At 36.3% G+C, this 9350-nt stretch overlaps 1 long non-coding RNA gene across 1 annotated transcript; it reads right to left on the bottom strand.

Moving 5' to 3' along the window:
* Nucleotides 1-838: 838 nt before the first annotated feature.
* On the bottom strand, nt 839-5953 carry LOC117206982. Its single transcript, XR_004487454.1, has 3 exons — nt 5299-5953; nt 1185-1603; nt 839-1009 (listed from the first exon to the last, which is right to left on the bottom strand). It is a non-coding gene; the product is annotated as an uncharacterized LOC117206982 (long non-coding RNA).
* Between the last annotated feature and the right edge of the window lie 3397 nt (nt 5954-9350).

The following is a 9350-nucleotide window of genomic DNA, read 5'->3' as shown; positions in this document are numbered from 1 at the left end:
GCCGGTGAGCTCGAACAGGAGGAAACCAAGCATGTCAGCACGGACTCGCCTCATTTTACATCCCAATAAACCGGTATTAGCCGCCGCAATAAATACTCCTCCTGCATTGTTTGCGCCAATAGGACGGCCTCATCCGTCTGCCGATTAAAGCTGACGGTGCAAGAGCGTCCGAGTGACCCGATGCGAGTCCGCAATTAATGTTATTTTCACGGCGCAACTTGTTCGAGGCAATTAAGGCGTTATTGATGAGCAGAGAGTCAGTGATGCAACTCGACGAAGAAGTTGCTTTGTTATCAGTAACGAAGGTCGATGATGTTCCAAGATATAAGCGACGTTGTAACGAAAGGATAATAGATTATCGATAAACATTTTAATATTTCAATATTTTTTTTTTAAGTTATCGACGAATTCAATTCGATAAATTAATCCGATAGATTCGGCGAATCAAATTCGAGAAATTAAACAGAAAAGATATAAGTGGCGTTGTAAGGAAAAGATAACAGGTCATCGATAAATGTTTTAATATTTCAAAAGATATCTTTCTACGTCTTCTGTCGTTGTTTATTACGTTCGTTTATCAATACTGTTAAACTAGTAAGTTTATTTATTCCTGTATTCATTCTGATGTTATTCTGACATCCTTTATGATTATGGCTGAAAGAGCACTTGAGAAAAATTGATCGTAAGTAGAACGTAAAAAAAAAATATTGCTTATACTGGATCGTAAATGGAAATGTTGATATGTGTATGCGTATGACGGTAGAAAATTTATGTTGTAGACACATGTTAATAATTGTAATTGTTATTAGTTTTAGTGACCGTTAGAAGCGCTGTAAACATTCCACTATGTTTTTAATCATACCGTGTATGTTATTTTACCAATTAGTAACGCTGTATCCACGATTTAGCAGATACTTGTACGTTGCAACGGAAATAAAGCATTTGTCGGATCTTCCTGGACGGAACACACAATTTTACATCGTATCGCAAATATCAATTCGAAGTTGCCCTAAAACAAACAAAAGCTGGGAGAAATGCTCGATTCGGAAAACCTAGTGCAGCAACTGCTCGATCAGCCAGATTTGTTCGCTCGTTCGCGAAAGGAAGAAAAAAAGTGAGAGAGAAAGAGAGAGAGAGAGAGGCGGAGGGAGGGGGAGGCGAAAGGTTAGAAGCAGAGAATTCACCTGTTATCGTCGCTAGCAGGTTGCTCAGCACTTCCGTTTGTTTTCCGAGCCGTTTTCCGAGTCATCTGGCCAGCTTGTTTGACCGATTTAATCCCAGAGATCGGCCGGTAACTACGTTAGTTTTAACGAGCCACCATAAAGGACGATCCAAATTTATAGAATGGACGGTAATGGTCGTCCACTTTCCAACTGCAATCTGGCCGCGGATCAGAATTCACTCGATTCATTTGAATTTCCAGAGAGTGTTCTGAATAGAAACCACGGTTTTGAATGGAATATTAATAACTTCAACCGGCACACACCGGGTATATAATCATTCATATTCATGTTTTTCTTTTTTTCCTCTTCTCTCTCCTTTTTTTCTTTCTTTCTTTTTTTAACTCGGTTCCCACTACCCCGTTCCTATTTCCCGTTTGATTCTGGAACAGTGACGAATCCGGGTATCAATTTTTCCCGCGTTTCACTCGCTATTGATTGATGGTATTCTCTAAATAGCCCCGTTTGCTGCGTATCACACGATTTCTGCCCGCGACGAGCCTCGCCTGGAAAAATTTCCCCGTGATAAATGCACCTCGTTAATTCTACGATCTTTTACGGCTCTTGGAGGAGACACACAGTTCAGCTTCGCCGTAAATTTCCTCCTACTTTATACGTCACCCTCTCCTTTTCTCTTTGTTAGCCTTAAAAATTTTATCTATGGGATTGTAGCTCGTTTAATAGTACAGCAGCTGCTTCCGGAGAAGATTAACTCGAATTTTCTTTTTTCCCCGGCTGAAATTTCATGTGGTTTAGGAGTTGCAGGTTGTTTAGAATGTGGTCTTCGTATCTTATGATAATTGTAGCGAATACGATAGTTTCTTCGATGCGCGTTAAATTATTCTCCCGATTAATTTCCTTTGTCAAATTAATTTTTCTATGATTCGTTCGCTGTATATTTGAACTAAAAGTGGAAACATTATGAGCAAGTATTTTTACAGAACTATTCTTTATGAAAATTGCCGTGTACGTAACCCAGTAGTTGAAAAGTTCAAAAATGTCAACAATTTCAATGACGATGTAAGAGAGTTGTAAAACTATTTTTCTATAAAAAGTGAAAAGCTGATTTATCATGACCATCCCTTGTGCACTTGGATTTAATTATCGTTTCATCTATTTCATATTAAAATACACCTCTTTAACCGTCAAGTGACATTAAAATCAGAAAACCTACAAAAATATGAACTGTTATAAATTTAAATTCCTATCTTGCGTCTCTCTATCTCATTTGCTAGAATGTATTAGCAAATACAAATGGAGCGAACGAAAAATTAACACGAGATTAAAAACAGTCTACGTCTCCCGATTACATCGGACAGTCGTTCGTATCGTCTGACCACGCACGGTCGTTACTACTGGCGTAGCCCTTCGGTTCGCGACTCGCCGATAAAAATACTCCATAAAATATCCTCGTAACGGTCGTAACCGTGTCGATTCAACGGACTGGCCGGATATCGTCGACGATGCGTCTACCATGTTCAGTGCCACCGCCGCGATACGTACCGCTCGTTATGCATTCCCTTCAGAGGGCCGCGATATTAGGTCACGCCGATAAACGTTTCGATCTCGTGGACGACGACTTTATATTCCTGTCGTATTATTGCCGGCGACTCGTTACGAAGTCGTCGAAGAAACGTTCCCCACGTCGATCGTTTTTTATGATTTCAAAAAAGGCGATTAACGATTTAGTTCGCACGGCTGTCGGGCGATCAAGTTACCAAACAGGATGCACGAACGACGTGTGAATCGAGTTACGCGATAAAACTCGACGCTTCAATGGCACGTGAAAATACCATGTTACTTCGATGTTTCATTTTGCGAACTCTTTCTTTTCTTCCTCCGTTTCACTTCTATTCGCCAGCGATAAAAATGAGCGGAATGTGTTTCTTGGTTGTTGATTTTTTGGTTGCAAGTGGAAAACTTCCCCCTTTGTGGCGTTATGGATTAGTACGTGTTGGATGTCATTGGATGCAAGGGAAGACCACACAGAAAAAGCACGATAAAGTCGCTATCCTTGTTGCGAAAGAATCCAGGCCAAGCGAAATGATAGATTCGCATTACAAAGTGGTTTTCAATCACTTGGAGTCGAGTGACCCGAGTAGCGATGAGAAGCGTAAAAACTTCATAAAATACATCAAATAAATGGCAGGTTCCTATTCGCTAAAGTGATTTCGAACGATTGTTTGACTAATCTGAACAGGAGGACGAAGATCGAAGTTTCTGATTTCGACGATTTCTTGAATATTTTCGATGAAAGCTTCCTCCAATTATTTATACGTATTGTAAATGTTTTCACCACAAAAACGTTTATCCATAGCATTTTGAAAACGTTACACGTAATTTGGGAAGAAATAAAGTTTCCGATTTCTTAAGTTTTTTTAAATTGTTTATAGAATGGTATTTTAATTACAGAGATATTAATTGATGACATTTTGAAATCGAGTTAATTTTCAATCATTTAAAATTGTAATTCCTTCAGAGAGCTCGGTAGATCGTTTGATAATACTTTGGGAAGCTTCTTCGTTTGTATCCACGGATAGCATTGGCGACTATTACGAAACCGCGTCTCGTCGTAATTCTCTGTCACATTACGATTATAATTACGAAATGTAGCGTCCGCGGAAACTTCATTTAAAAATGCCCGTCCCTGGGGTCACGACTGTGCAACTTAGTAATTATTAGAATTATTACGGTCCAGCCCCAATGGCCCAAAAGTTTTTCCTCGTCCTAATTACAATATAGAATTTTACCTAACGAAATTGCAAACGGAATTCGTACGATTGTTTCAAACGAAATATCATTTTTATGTCATTCGTGTATGATGGCTTTGCCAGTTTTATATTGTTGCTAATATCGTCACTTTTACGTAAAATTATTAACCCTGGTGCGATTGTGTTTTTCTGATTACCGAATTTCTTAAATTTGAGAAAAATAAAATAATATGGATTAAAGTAACGATATAAAGATAGAAATATGAAGTAAAATATGAATTAATACGTAATTTATTATCGTTAAATATATTCTTGGGATTATACGTCAGTAGAAATATTATTGCGAATATATATCGTACGCTAAAATAGAAATATAACGAACAGTTTTCGATAAGAAGAATTTTAGTTTTTTATTTTTAATCAATGGATGTTAAAATGATAAGTAGAAATTTAAAAAATATCTCAACTTATCATTTTATTGTACTTTCGTAATCACGTTCGTCATTATATTAATTAAGCATGTTACTAAGTTTGTAATTTTTCTAAGTAATTAGAAAGAATCAAAATTGCAAGTTCAGATAACGTGTATTAAACATCCTTCATTATTCTCTCACAGAGTTCATACATCTATTCACTATGAAATTGCAAAATTATACTGGTCGTAAGTTATGCAAATCATTAAGTTCCCTTAGTCTATCTAAACCGAAGTTAGTGTCAACGTTTCAACGAGAACCCTTAGAACGTCTTATTACTCAAACTGTAGCTATGTATGGTAGGATTAATAGCGTTCATCAAGAACTGATTTACTCGAAATTGCCACAAGAATTAGATGCAAATAATACCAAAATCTGTTTTCTACTATTACACTAGCGCTCGTAAATATCGTGATCTTTCACTCGTAAATAAAACAATATGTAGAAAATCTCTCGAGTGCCCAAAATTTTGAAATTGGTATCGTACAGTAGAAAACGAAATATTACGAAATATTCATCGGTCTAAGCGAACGATCGGCAGCTGTAAATCTTCCATTAAAATAGAAAGAAGATTCGATATCCGCGAACATACTAAACTTCGTCTTCTAAATAGACAAATCTCAAGGCCTACGTTAAATATACCAATTCTCGAAACGTCAGCTTTTTTTCCAGACCATTCTTTACAAATGTTACACAAGTAATGGAACGATTATTTAATTATTATTTAATAAATTCAAGATAGCGTATATTGTGACCACGGCTCGTATTATTTACATACGTCGCCAACATATAAAGAAACTCGAGCCAAAAATCGCGCGTGATATACCGAAGGGTCAGTTGGCATACTCAACTCCCACAACTCGCAGACACCTCGTTAACCCGAACAGAAACCACCTAAGCTCGAACTCGACAAAGAAACGGTCGTCCTCCAACGAAGAAACATGTGAAAAACAATCGAATCAACGAGGTAGCTAGCTGATGAACGCTTGACGCCTGGCACATGCAATTTATGCGTTGCCAGCGACGGATGGCGTGGCACTGTTATCAAGCCAAGGGTTCGTCGGTTCGAACCCCCAGCCGACGCCTAGATGGAGACGCGCAGGCTCGTGCAGCGTCCCGGAAAGCCGAAAACACGAGCGGTTCGTGCTACGGGTTCGTGTCTCTGGACGAACGCCTGACGCCGCGCTGGCCGCAAGCGTAAAGCCGTGCTCGCAGCACCCTCCACGAAGCGCTGCCACCTCTTCGGCGACATCCACCACGGTCGGTAACCAGCCTGGATCCCCTTTCGCTTCGACGAGGCTGCCACGCACAGCAAAACCGGCCTGGAACCCTTTCTAGCGGCCAGAAAGGTCGTGTTGCTAGCTTCCCTCCGGCTTCTAGGCTTAGTTTAGAATGTTCAGTGGTGTGACCCGGCCAGACGCTCGTCAGCTGAGTTTTGGTTCGTGTCCGAGGATTATTGATCCAATCCTTCTCGGCGATTCAGTAAGCATAACAAATCACGCATTTACTGTCCCTGCTTCACGGCTACGATTCTTCGCGTATTTTTGGACGGAAGCATATTTGGCTGGGAGTAAGTCGTATATTTTTTTTTTTCGTTTTGTTGGTTCTTCGTGGTTGTAACGATTGCGTTGAAGTTGGAGATGGCTTTGAACGGGAGCGTGGGTAGTAGAGGTTTGACGCCGACGCAGATACTCGTGCGAATAAAGGAGTATCCGGGGAATGTTAACATTTCCGCTCATAAGTATCTAGATATTTTCGTTGCTTTGCAACGAGATACGAAGCTCGCTGAGATGGATAAATTAATGGTAAATTGTTTCCTTTATGGGTAGAGGAAACGTTTGTCGTCTTCAAATGTTGTACACTTTATTTCATTTGTTCCGAGAGTATTCTGAAAGGGAATAGTTGTTTAAGGTTGTTCTATTAATATCATATTGAAATTAAATACACGAGTCGATATTACACTGACTTCAATTTTACTGTTTTAATCAATCACTAGTTTTATAATTCTTGTAGTTTGTATCCAAACAACCTACTCTGTATTTGTGTATCATAAGAACGTTTTAATCTGTGTATAGTTAAGAAACTAAATGATCCAAGAATAAAGAACATTTTAAATAGCAAAAGTGTTTCATAATGTTTGGACGCTAACATAATCGATATCAATTTTGTTATCGCGGATTAGTTTCTAATTGTACGTTAACGACATACAATTCTCGATAGACTTATCAAACAGACAAAACTTATCGTTAGTCTTTGCATTCGTAATTCCGTAACTAAATTATATGCTGTAAAAATAAAAAAAATGTCTGAATACTTTTGAGCGACAGCTTATGCCCGTCTATCACTTTTGCTCGAGCCAAATGTTGTAGATGTTGTTTTATTCGTGCCCGACAGTAAGCGAATTAAAAGATTTCGATTCCATGGATGATTTAAAAATAGAAAGAGCAGAAATCGAGGTAGATGTTTGACATTGATGAAATTATAGTCGAAAGAAAACGTAGTAAGTATACGTTCTCCAGTTTATTGAACTGGACAAATTCTACGTCATATAAATTATGTGAAAATTCGATTAATTTAATATTCTGTATGTACAAATCTATTTACATTTTTCGCAAATCTATGAAATTATTTATTTTGTACTTTCATATCTAGTCTTTGCGTAATTTGAAGCTTCCCTTACTAATATGTGATAATATGAGGTCACAAAATTTCTATTTCGTGGTTGTATTATTACCTGGTGGAATACCTGATTACACAGCGATGTAATACCATAAATAATAAATTTCGCATTTTGGTAGATGTTATGGAACCAAAGTATACGTACTTAACCCAAGAATTTGATGGGACTGATGCTTGAAACGCTGTTATATTCATTGTGTCGCTTTCTACTGATATTAATTTTACATACATTAAACATATTTGTAATAAATTGACCCATATACGTGTTAAATTATTATACAGCTGTACCATTTATACGAAACTCTCATTTGTACGGAATTAAACAGATCAGTGCCTTTTGATTCGCTTACTTGTTAATAACGCTTTGAATGTTAATATCACTTGTATTTCTTGAAATATAAAGCTTAGAGTACTATTGCGTAATGTATGTAGCTTTTAATTTAAGATAAACTATATTAAAAAGACATTGCATTTACTACGAACAATTATTTGTTTGTTTTTTTTATTATTGTGTCTCTTGTAAATTATATATATATATATTTTAATTAATAATTTCCTATCGAATCACTTAAAATACTTATTTTTGGACGTAACGAGAAGTCATTGTTATTCTTTCTTAACAAATTGAATGTGCTATTTGCTATTACAATTTACCCTAATTACGCGAATAATTATGACAGGTGTTACTGCATGGTCTTCATTCCCAAATGTACGAACAAATGTAGGGCTATCGATGATCTTGCTATTACATGTATACATTCTTGATGATATCACATCGTGATTGTTAATTTGTAATACACTTCATTACACATCTACTATATAGCGTTGACTTCGATCGATTCTATCAATTTTTCTATAATAATATCTATAAACATCTCCGAAATTAATTCTATTTTAGAATTACCTCGCTTAATTATTATTTGCTTAATTCTTTTATTAGAATCCTTCATTATAGCCGATATTTCCGTACACGAATTTTTTTTCATTGCCTTAACGTGTAAAATCACCCTGTATATATATATCGCTCACATATTTTATGAAATCCTAAATATACATGTGAATATCGTATACATAAATATAGGTATATATCTTTTCTTCATCTGAATGTAAAGTGTGTCGATGAATTTTCTAATAATATCCCATATGATACATACACATATATTTTGATTACCGATGAGACTAAAAGATTAGTCCGTACGTAGATGATAAATGTAACAAAGATTATAGACTATGACCGTATTCAGATGATTTAATGTCAAGTGTAGTTACGTATGAGAAACTCAGTCCTATACAACTGGTGTTCATTAAGTCAGTTCGCAATAAATTTGCGTCAGTTCGGTGAGTTAAGTTCTCTTTTTCGTTATCTAGATAGCCGACATAACTGACATACAGCACAACACATTCGTCATTTTAGTCATTTTTATTACTGGCTCAAGCCTTTCCCGAACATTTAATCTCTCTAGTCTATCGTGTCTGTATATTGGGATACATCGACGATATCAACGAATTATTCATCGTTAAAATCTGACAAAATGGAATTTCGAAGAGGAAAAGTTATAAGTGAAATATTTCTTTGTTTGGCAAAAATATAAAAAAGAAGAACAGATAATTCGATGTTTGATGTGCCGGTGTCTTGTTGTTACAAAATACTGGAATTACTATACTTTTTCATTACCAGCCAAAACAACGCGTCCTTTATTCATTTTATTTTTGAAGAAATTATAAATGAACATAGTGATGCGCTTAGGTTTGGAATTTATTGATTATTAGTTTGTACCCAAGAAAGAAAACAAAATACGATGAGATTAAACAAGTGTTTATACATTTCAAATGTGCAACTGAGATCAATTCGATAATACAATAAATCACAAGTAAATAACAAGGTAAAAAGGATTAAATAAAATTGCATTCAATTTTTCACATAAAATAAACTAATCTCTTACAATAACAGGTTACGTCTACTTGGGAAAAAATTATTTCGGGGAAACGTTTATCTAATTATAAGATACTAAGTAAATTACGAAATTGCTCCATTTAATATCTAAATCATAAAATAACACGAAGAAAAATCATTCGCGGGTTCAAATAAACCGACTCACGATAATTATTAAGAAATAACATTTGACCAAATAAGATGACATATCGTCTAAATAATCGTCTGCCGGATATTTTATTCGAATCTGCGGTACTCTGATCTCCATGAAAACACAAATATAACGAGTCCACCTGTACACTCACACCACACTGATCGCCATGTGAAAGCCAAA

Source organism: Bombus bifarius, unplaced genomic scaffold (genome assembly GCF_011952205.1).
Source record: "Bombus bifarius isolate JDL3187 unplaced genomic scaffold, Bbif_JDL3187 scf7180000008014, whole genome shotgun sequence".
Taxonomy (NCBI): Eukaryota; Metazoa; Arthropoda; class Insecta; order Hymenoptera; family Apidae; genus Bombus; species Bombus bifarius.
Note: the sequence above shows the minus strand (reverse complement) of the source record. Positions and strands in the feature narration are given on the sequence as shown.